This window comes from Cyprinus carpio, chromosome A11, assembly GCF_018340385.1.
Source record: "Cyprinus carpio isolate SPL01 chromosome A11, ASM1834038v1, whole genome shotgun sequence".
Lineage (NCBI taxonomy): Eukaryota > Metazoa > Chordata > Actinopteri > Cypriniformes > Cyprinidae > Cyprinus > Cyprinus carpio.
In genome coordinates this window covers 1,253,364-1,263,343 of record NC_056582.1, presented here as the reverse complement: position 1 = coordinate 1,263,343, position 9,980 = coordinate 1,253,364, and positions in this window count along the sequence as shown.

Here is a 9,980-nt window from a genome sequence, read left to right as displayed (position 1 = left end):
GCAAAAGAGGAAGGAATAAGAGCTTGAGGTAAGCAGTGTTATGTTTTAGCGCCATGTCACGTTGATTTCATGTCGCTTTTTTACTGGTTGGTCAGTAAACGTGGGTCATAACTGCAAACACACTGTGTGATGGTCATGCTGAGTTTCTGACACTGCCAGAAAATTATCGTAGGCTATCTTTGGTCACAAGACTGTGACAACAGCTGTCTTTGAACCTCTCTCACTGTACTACATAGGACCACTGATTAGGAGCCACGATCACAGAAACTGCCACGATTGTTTCACAATGCCAGTCTTTCATCTGGGACAGCCGAAAATCGTACAGTGTGTCTCGGGCTTTAGACCAAATGCATGGATCCAATATAATGATGCACAGGAGATTTCTTTCTCCACTGTATACATTCACTTAAGACACAATGTACTGTGTTTACGAATATACTTGCAGAGACAGTTATTTTGAGATAATTTTGTGTGTGTGTTCATTCAGAAGCAAAGATATGCAAAAGAGGAATCAATTCTATGTACGCGCATTGTCTGTGCGCGCTTTGAATGAGTGTGTGCAGCTCTAAATGCATGCGAATGTTTTAAAGCGCTTGAATGTCGGGCAGGGCAGTGATGAATTTTGGTAGCCTGACTGGAAAACACAATAGCCCTGGGACGTCGGCCTAGCAATTTTGCGAGCCCTGACAGTATAACGTCTGACAAGAAAGGATAATTTGCTTTTCTGAGGTGAGAGAATTTTTATTTCGTAACAAGTTATGAAAATAACAATAGAATAATGACACTGACAGTAAGCCAGACAAAATCTCATCTGACCACAGATACTGAATCAGGTCGTGTGTTTCTCAGACACTCTTTACTTAAACTGCATCTGACAGAAGTGTCAACAGCAAGTCAAGTCTCAGTTACTATAGCACAGTACACATAGCAAGGTTTTTGTATTTTTTTTATTTAATTTTTTTACTAAGCAATTTAGAAAAAACAAATAGAATAGAATAGAATAGAACAGGTAAGTGCTAGTATTAATTGTTCAGGTGCTGATAAAAAAAGATGTGTCTTAAGATGTTTTCTGAAAATGGCTAAAGACTCAGCTGCTTGAATTGAGATCGGCAGGTTGTTCCACCAGATGGGAACAGTGCAGGAAAAGGTCAGTGAAAGTGATTTTGTGCCTCTTTGGAACGGCACCACGAGACATTGTTTACATGCAGAATGCAAGGCAGCCAGTGTAAACTGATGAAGAGAGGTGTGATGTGGGTTTTCTTCAGCTCGTTGAAGACCACTCTGACTGCTGCATTCTGGATCAGTTGCAGAGGCTTGATAGAACATGTCGGAAGGCCTGTCAAGATAGCGTTACAATAGTCCAGTCTGGAAAGAACAAGAGCTTGGACAAGGACTAATGTGGCATGCTCTGATAGGAAGGGTCTAATCTTCCTAACGTTGTATAAGGCAAATCTGCAGGAACAGCTACCGTCGGATCATCTGGTTGGAACGAAAAGTAGAGTTGAGTGTCATCAACATAGCAGTGATAAGAAAAGCCATGCTTCTGAATGGCACATCCTAATGATGATATGTAGATGGAGAAGAGAAGTGGTCCAAGCACTGAGCCTTGAGGAACCCCAGTAGCAAGAAGTTGTGACTTAGAAACCTCAACCCTTCAAGACACCCTGAAGGACCTACCTGAGAGGCAAGATGGTTCCAGAGCTGCCCATCTTTCTGAGGGTGGACAGTAGAATCTGGTGATTAACTGTGTCAAAAGCAGCAGACAAATCCAGCAAGATGAGTACTGTGGATTTTCAAGCTGCTCTTGCCAGGGCCCTACTTGGGGGCTTCAGTAACCGAGAGCAGGACAGTCACAGTTGAGTGGCTGCTTTTGAAGCCAGATTGGTTGCTGTCCAAGAGGTTGCTCTGTACAAGAAACATAGAGAGTTGGTTGAACACAACTTGCTCAAGTGTCTTTGCAATGAATGGAAGAAGGGAAACAGGTCTGTAGTTTTCTAAAGGTGCTGGTTTTAGAGAGGGTTTCTTAAGCAGTGTGCTTACCCGACCCTGCTTAAATGCTGTGGGAAAGGTACCAGTGTGAAGAGAGGATACAAATGTCAGTGGCATAATTACAACAAACAACTTAAGAATTACAATGTCTTGTAAAATTTAGCAAGTATTTAGACATTTCTACCCAATAATTGTGTCCTCTCTTTTCTGTCTCTGTCATTTAATATTTAGAATAAAAAACATTGTGTTCCCAACTGAGTAATTGTAAGTCATGGTAAATGATCATATTTGTTGTGTGTCACTGCTCGCAGCGGCTCTGTGATTGGGAATATGAACTCGTAAGGTCACCTCAGTGAGATAAGTGAAAGTCGTCCTCTGGGTGAGGAGCTAAGATGCAGGCCAATTTTCATCAGTGATTATATGCTTTGGATTAAATCAGTCTCAGCCATTAAGAACATGCAGTACATGTAGAGTAATTGGCTCTGATGATTTCTAATTATACATGTATGAAGGAGCTTTTAATGAAGGTAAGTCAAGTGTGAAATTACAGCTGAAAGCGCGAAGCCTGTTTTTCTGTTCCTGGTAGAAGCTGTCTTTCAGATGAATGTCTGTCCACTGCACTCCTAATGCAGCATTAGTGTACATTCAGTTCATCAGCTCAGCGTACACTAAATAAGAGGAATAATGCACCTGCTCCTGTGTGCTTCACTATACATATACTATACATACACGGCCATAACCCCTGGGAAGAGCATCACTCACACGCTCAGGGCCTCACCGACACGACTCAACTAAAGCCCGATTAAAACAACGGCCTCTGCTGCTGCAGCTCTGGAAGTCAGAGCAGATGTGATTCAGAGCTCACAATCTCAATGTACTGCTAGACTGGAGTTTCCTGAAAGAGCTTCAGTACAGTTATAACGGGCAGGAGAAGGAAGTAAAGGAACCCCGCTGAATTGTCTGTGACATGCTGCTGATTACTGTACTTTTGCCAAGCCCAAGTTTAGAGCCTCCATTTAATGTGTCCTAAATACACTTGTATCTTATTACTATAATTGGACATTAGACCTTAAACAATGCTACTATATTTTGTAACTAGAAGTGATGTATTTATTTATTCTAATATTTATTTATTAGTTTGTTTGTTTTTAATGGATTTTTATTAAAAGGACAATTAGAAGGTGAAAAATCTAGGTCTGGGACAAAAGTAAAAATAAAACATTCATAAAAGACATTTGGAAAGTAACAAATACAAATGATAAATGGATGAGGGAAGTGTCTGATTATCAATGCGACCTCCATAAAACAAAAATTACAAAAGAAACCTGTGTAGTTTGAGGAACATGTTTATAGTCATGACGTCTTTGAGACACACTGACAGAGTCTCACAGAGACTGCTGCCCCACAGCGTATACTGTACATGTCTGTAATGTCCAGCAATTCGTTCAGATTCAGTAAGGAATCACTGGCTTGCGCTGATCAGAGATGCACAACAGTTCTGCAGTAGCTTTGATTGGAGCTATTTTCATCTGTCAAACTGATCAAAGCAGACAACATTGACAATAATGTGTCTAAAATGTAACACAGTATTAACTTCTTGTCTATTGAACACTTGAATAAAATCAATGTCACATTTGCAATCATGCAGATATTTGGGAAAAAACACTATTTATACCATATGATATAAATATATATATAAATTGACAGCCCTACCACATTTTTTTTCACAAATGGTGTATTTACTTTGAGGAGTCTCATTTAAACACATTTAATGACTTAATGAGGAAGGTGAATAGATCCTGACCTAGAGGTCTGTGGACTGTCTGATGTTATCATTTTACATATCTGACTGTTTTCTGACTCTTGTTCATCTGGGAACGTGAAGGCTAACTTTTCTGAGCTGCTCCAATCAGCATTTTCACCTGACCCGCCCCAATACTGTGTGATAGTGGAGAGGAAAAGACTTCTTGCTGCAGTTATTAGGCAGCAACAGCTGGTTTCCATTGCAGAAGAACACCACCTTCTGTCCTAACATTGTTCCTCTGGGATGTGGAAAACGCTCGGGCCTCAAAGGGGACTTTTGTCATCATCTGGGAGCATTTATCCATATTTCAGAAATACATTCTCAATGCAACCTTCACCTTCATGCAAATACCTGTGACTGCCTTGGCCTACAGCTTCACTAGGAGTGTTAAATCTTACCAGGATACGCCCTTGTTTCATCATCCAGTTAAGTTAGATCTCTTGCAAGCAACCTCAACTAGACAGGAAGTCAGCAGCAATGTCTGCTGTATAACCTGGTACAGTATGTATATGTATACACTAACATTCAAATATTCGTCAGACTCAAAAGATTTTTTAAAATGTTTTTGAAAGAAGTGTCTTCTGCTCACTGCATTTATTTGATCAAAAATACAGTAAAAGCAGTAATTGTGAAATATTATTATAATGTAAATCAGCTGTTTTCTATGTGTGTTAAACTGTAATTTATTTCTGTGATGCGCAGCTGTATTTTCAGCATCATTACTCCAGTCTTCAGTGTCACATGATCTTCAGAAATCATTCTAATATGATGATTTGCTGCTCAAGAAACATTTCTGATTATTATCAATGTTGAACACAGTTGTGCTGCACAATATTTTTGTGAAAACTGTGTTACTGGGAAATATGTGAAAACTGTGAAATATGTTTTAGTTTTCAGGATTCTTTGCATTTAGAAGATGAGTATTTATTTCGAATAGAGATCTTTTTAACAATTTAAATTACTTTCCAGTCACTTTTTTATTAATTTGATGCATCCTTCCTGAATAAAAGCATTAATTTATTGAAAAAATAAATTAAAAAAACTTGTTATAAACTATTTCAATGGTAGTGTATATATAAATCAGTGCACATTATTCTCAAGAAAATCTTTAATGAAATATTTTTGATCTGCCTCTGAAATGACTTTTCCTATTTGTCTGACGCTGCACAGCTAGTGTGTCTGTTCTGTACTTTATGGTAAAGGTCAGAGAAAAGAGTGGAAAATGGTCATGAAAAACAAAAATGTAAAATTTGAGTGTGTTTGCACAGAATGATTTCACTAACATCATAAGTGGTCCTCAGGGGGAACAATATAATAAATAAATGAATGATAGGACCCTGATATGCACGCATTTATGCATGCAATGATAGTTGACATGGGTTCAGTTGTTGTCCAGGTGAAGGCTGTCAGTGTTGTTTGTTTTTCTCCTTGCATCGTTTAAAGATACAAAATCTTAAACATGTCATTTTGACCCTGCAGTCCAGCATCCCATGCTTCCACAAAAATGCACATCCAGATGACGTTTAATATCTCCCTGGCCATCATTTGATCATAATGTTAAACCAAAAGAGATATAAATCTTGGGAGTGCACTGGCTAATGTAGCACGCCTGATGCACACTGCAAGTGCTGTCTAGAAGAAAACACTGGATCCAGTTGCTGGAAGAACCCAATGAATAATTCACTTCTGAACCTGACACGGGGGAATGTGCTATGATGCACACTTTCACACACTCTCCCTATCAGCCGTACACACAGCGCAGATTGCAGATGTTAGTATGGGGACTGGTAACATTCATGTATTACAGTGAGCCCAAACATCAATGCTGTCAACCAGAGGGTCTGTTAGCCACTAGTTTAATGCACAGATGTAGTATGCGGGCAATTGAGAAACAAAAACAGAGCTGGATCAAGCCTGGAGAGGGTTTAATGGGCCTATAATGCGGGTTTAAAGAGCACGTGAAAAAAGGCAGTTGCTTTTTCGCTCTGTACAGAGGCTTCTATTAACATGAAACAATTTTCTTTGACTGAATTCTGGGATGGCAGACTGTTGCAGATAACCTTGTTTGTAAAATTATATCCATCTGAACTTAATGCAAACTGCCTTAATAATGGAATCGATTTTAGTTATATGTTATGTGCATAAAGAAAAAAGGAGCAAATCCCGGTTTACACAAGGGTCATAGAGCCAGTTTACATCTATAGATCTGTGCCGAAGCAGCAGTGAATTTCTATGTAGCACATGACTTCAAATACAATAAGATACTTGTCCTATTCAACAAGACTGTCAACCAGAAAAGCACATCATTGTGGATTACATTCCAAGCTCACACACACAGTAGCGGCAGCATTTTGAACACCGCTCCTGTAAACAACATGTGTCTCGTGTAGTGTATTATTATGACGATTTTACCTGCGCTCACTCCAGTGACCTTCAGTGCTGTGTTTCACAGCAGAGTTATACTGCTACCCAGCGTTTTCAGAAGGGCCAAAAGGCTCTTGCACGTATTGATCGGAAAAGCACACTTGCAGAGGAAGGAAATGCAAAACCCATTCCCTCTAGCATGAAATACCAGCAGATGTTATTGAGCTCTGCCTCCCAGGCCTCAGGGGGAGGCTCAGGAAGCCTGTTTACTGAGCATCAGCCCGTCTCGTCCACATTCTGAACCGTGTGCACTCTGGGGGTCAGCCTTGGGTTGCGCGAACCCAGAGCCAAACATCAAGCACGTCCTTGTAGGAGGATAGAGGGAAGACTCTGAGCGAATGATCAGAAATAACTCTCCAGCTGTAATTAGCATTCCAGGGATTTTACCTCATACTGAATCAAACTATAAAAGAAGGCAAACAAGAATGTTAGGGTTTGTGTTTCTGTTGCATGTCATCTTATTTGTCCCAAACCCATCAATCAGCAGTTCAAAGCTCTGTCCTTGGACGGCTCTACCCCAGATCACGCCTACATTGGTGTGTCTTCATATATTCTTGAATGGAATCACTATATTCGTGATTTCACCAGGACCTCTCATCTGCCACTCATGCTGTATAAGATTTCCCTTGGATGTGTTTCCATTTTGCAACATTCCAGTGCAGTTCTTCATTTGCCATTTTGTGTTTCAAAGCTTCTTCAGAGATGCTTTGTCATCTGTACCATCTCAAAAGCTTTGTGTGGGATCTGCTGATGGTCTGTTTGAGTGATGGCTTCTTCTGTGCCTCTGTGTTCTCCAGAGCTCTTGATGGTTGACCGATTCACCTTTACTTCATTCTCAGCGGCTCAACTCCTTCAAAGTGATCACTGGCCTCTCTGTAGTGTCATTAACAAGTCCTCCTCTGTTTGTGCAGAGAGTTTCAAGGGTTGATTTTTTTTCTGCAGTGTCTGGTTGGTTTGATGTACCTTCGCTTTCATATGATTAAACCAACAGTGCCCACTGCCACACCCAAACCCTTGAATTTCTTGTGTACCACCACTTTGATTGTATTTCTTTTTTCAGTCTTCATTCTTGCAGCTGTTCTTTCAGATAGTTACACTAAAATGGCTGAAGTGGCATACATCTCTGCACTGTAGATGCCACCTCTCCAACAATTCTGTACATGAGATGCCTGCCATGATAGAGTGGTCAACAGACTGATGATGTTGTTAAATGTAAATGTCTTGGACCAACATCAGTGCAGTCAATGCTGAGATCCCGTCTGCCTCAGGAAGCACCGTCAACACAATTTGTTTGTCTGGTGCCTCATGAAGTCGTGTCTGTGGTCGTGAGATCAGCACACACAGTGTTGAGTGTTTGCTGGAGTGTTGTAAAGCTCACTGCCGTTGCTCTCTGAAGCTGTGCGAACACGTTTTTTAGAGTGATGAATCATGCTTTACCATCTGGCAGTCTGACGGACAAATCTGGTTTTGGATGGTGCCAAGAAGAACACTACCTACCCAAAAGCATCATGCCAGTGTTTGGCCGAGAATAATAATGGAACGAGACTGTTTTCCATGACATTCTGGACAATTCTGTGCTTTGTAAATGTGTGGCGACAGTTTGAGGACGGCCCTTTCCTGCTTCAATTTGGCAGTGCTCCCAGCCATAACAGGAAGCTCATATAAAAATGCTTTGTCAAGGAGGGTGTGTAAGAACTTCATTTGGCTGAACAGAGTCCAGAGCTCAGTCCCATCAAACACTATCCTTTCTGTCTGTGACCCAAGGATAGTGATCAGTTCACAGTGTGTCATTGTGGCTAGACATCTATTAAAACGTTTAAGAGGGATGAGTTTAGTGATGTAACTTTTCGGGGTGGAGTTTAGGCTCCACTTAGCCCTTATATGTCCCTAAAAAAACACTCCTTATTAGCCGCATTTCCACCATTGAGCCAAAAGTAAGTGTACTAGTGTGTTGTCAGGGCCAGTTTGGGGCTTGATCATGCTTCCTCTGGGCAAATGGCCAAAGGTCTTCGGCCCACTTGTTCCAAAGCAGGCCATGAGCAGAGCTTATCTGAGTCAGGAGACAGCCACAACTGCTGCTTATTTTACATGTTTTCATATCAGGCTACCTGCTAAAATCGGCTTTGAAACTATTTTCATATAAAATAACTTACGATTGCAATCCAATGGGGATTATGATCACTGTATGACGCTAAAGGCTACGAATGTTAACATTGCTATAATAAATAAACATTGGGCTTACCAGAGACAGCTAAAAGAACTTAATATTAAAGACAAGTCATATATGATTATAATCATGTATTCATTTGGTTTCGCATCTCTTCTGACTCTGTCCTATGCCTTTGTTGACAACAAACTTCTACGTCTGCATATTTATTAAATTACATCATAACATCGGTTTTCTGCCTGTGTGCTCCCTGTGTCGCTCCGGCTGAAAGGATAATAGTATAGTGAGATAGGAATGATATTTATACGCCTTTGGACTTAGCCCTAATGGAGCTGTTTTGTGCTTTCCTGTGTGTTCTCTTTTTATGTGAAAATGATAAAATACCAGTTTGATTCAGCATGATTGATGTGTGAAACTGATTAATATTTTTATATTACTGTAAGTTTTTGTTTTTATTCTTTAGTCTGATATCAATGTTGGAGTGTTAAGTCTTTATCTAGTATAATGGTGGGGCTGTGTGAAGTTAAGGGCAAGTTTTAGAGTCTGACCTGTTGTTATCCCTGACTTGCACTGGAACCGATAGTGGAAAAGCAACTATTTGATTTTGTTTTTTAACCTTTTATTTATTTATTTGTTTACTTTCATTTTGGACTAGAATTTATTTTTGGGGGAGAACGAATATTAAGATTATAAATTTGATATCATTATGTTTTGGATGCCGTTTATTAAAATAATTTGTGACAAATGTTCTCTTTAATGTAATATCCTCTCAAGGGCTGCCAGCTTTCTATCTTTGATAGAGTTTAAGGAAAGTGACGCATGAGTGATAGTTGCTCATCTCTCCCGGGGAGCTTGTTTAGAGGACATTTTCTCAGTGCTCCCACTGCACATGTGCTGTTGTGAATGGCCCAGCCCCCATACTACATTAAGGCCAGTGTGTTCCTCTCCACGAGCCCACTCTACCATGCAGACCCTGGCACAAGACATCCTGCCTCCATTCCTCATCTCCTCTCCAGCCGCTCTCAGAGAAGGCCGCTTTCTTGAGGGGTCTGTCTGTGCTTCTGCCCCACATAGAGGATGTGGTGTTCGGTTTCTGCCTCATGCCATGAACGAGGGGGCTCATATTCTGCCACGCATAATCAGCGGGTTTGTCTACGAGGAGAACGGCACATCTGTTTGGGGCCGGCCAAAATAGATGCCATTCATGCATTCTTGTGACGACGGATTATGACTCCCTCCCACGCTTGAATCTGAATGTCCTTCCCTCCCTCACTTTTTCTCTGTCCTTTATTTTGCTTCCTAATGGTTCTTCACTCTGTTCCTTTTCCATTCTGTCATAATCCATCTGAGTAGCTCAGTAGTGAGATGCTTTAGCTTCATGGACACATCATCCATTTTTAATTACATTTTAGGACCGCTTTCCCTTTAAGACAGTGTAAATACACATTGTTATGATTTGTTCTCAAGGCATATTTGATTCCTCATCACATAACCTGTTAAAAGAATTAGATTTCGCTTGCTTGTTTGACAATTAGAGTTTATTGTACTATGAAAACATACTGTACGTTTTGGAACTCAAAACCTCCCTCATCATTT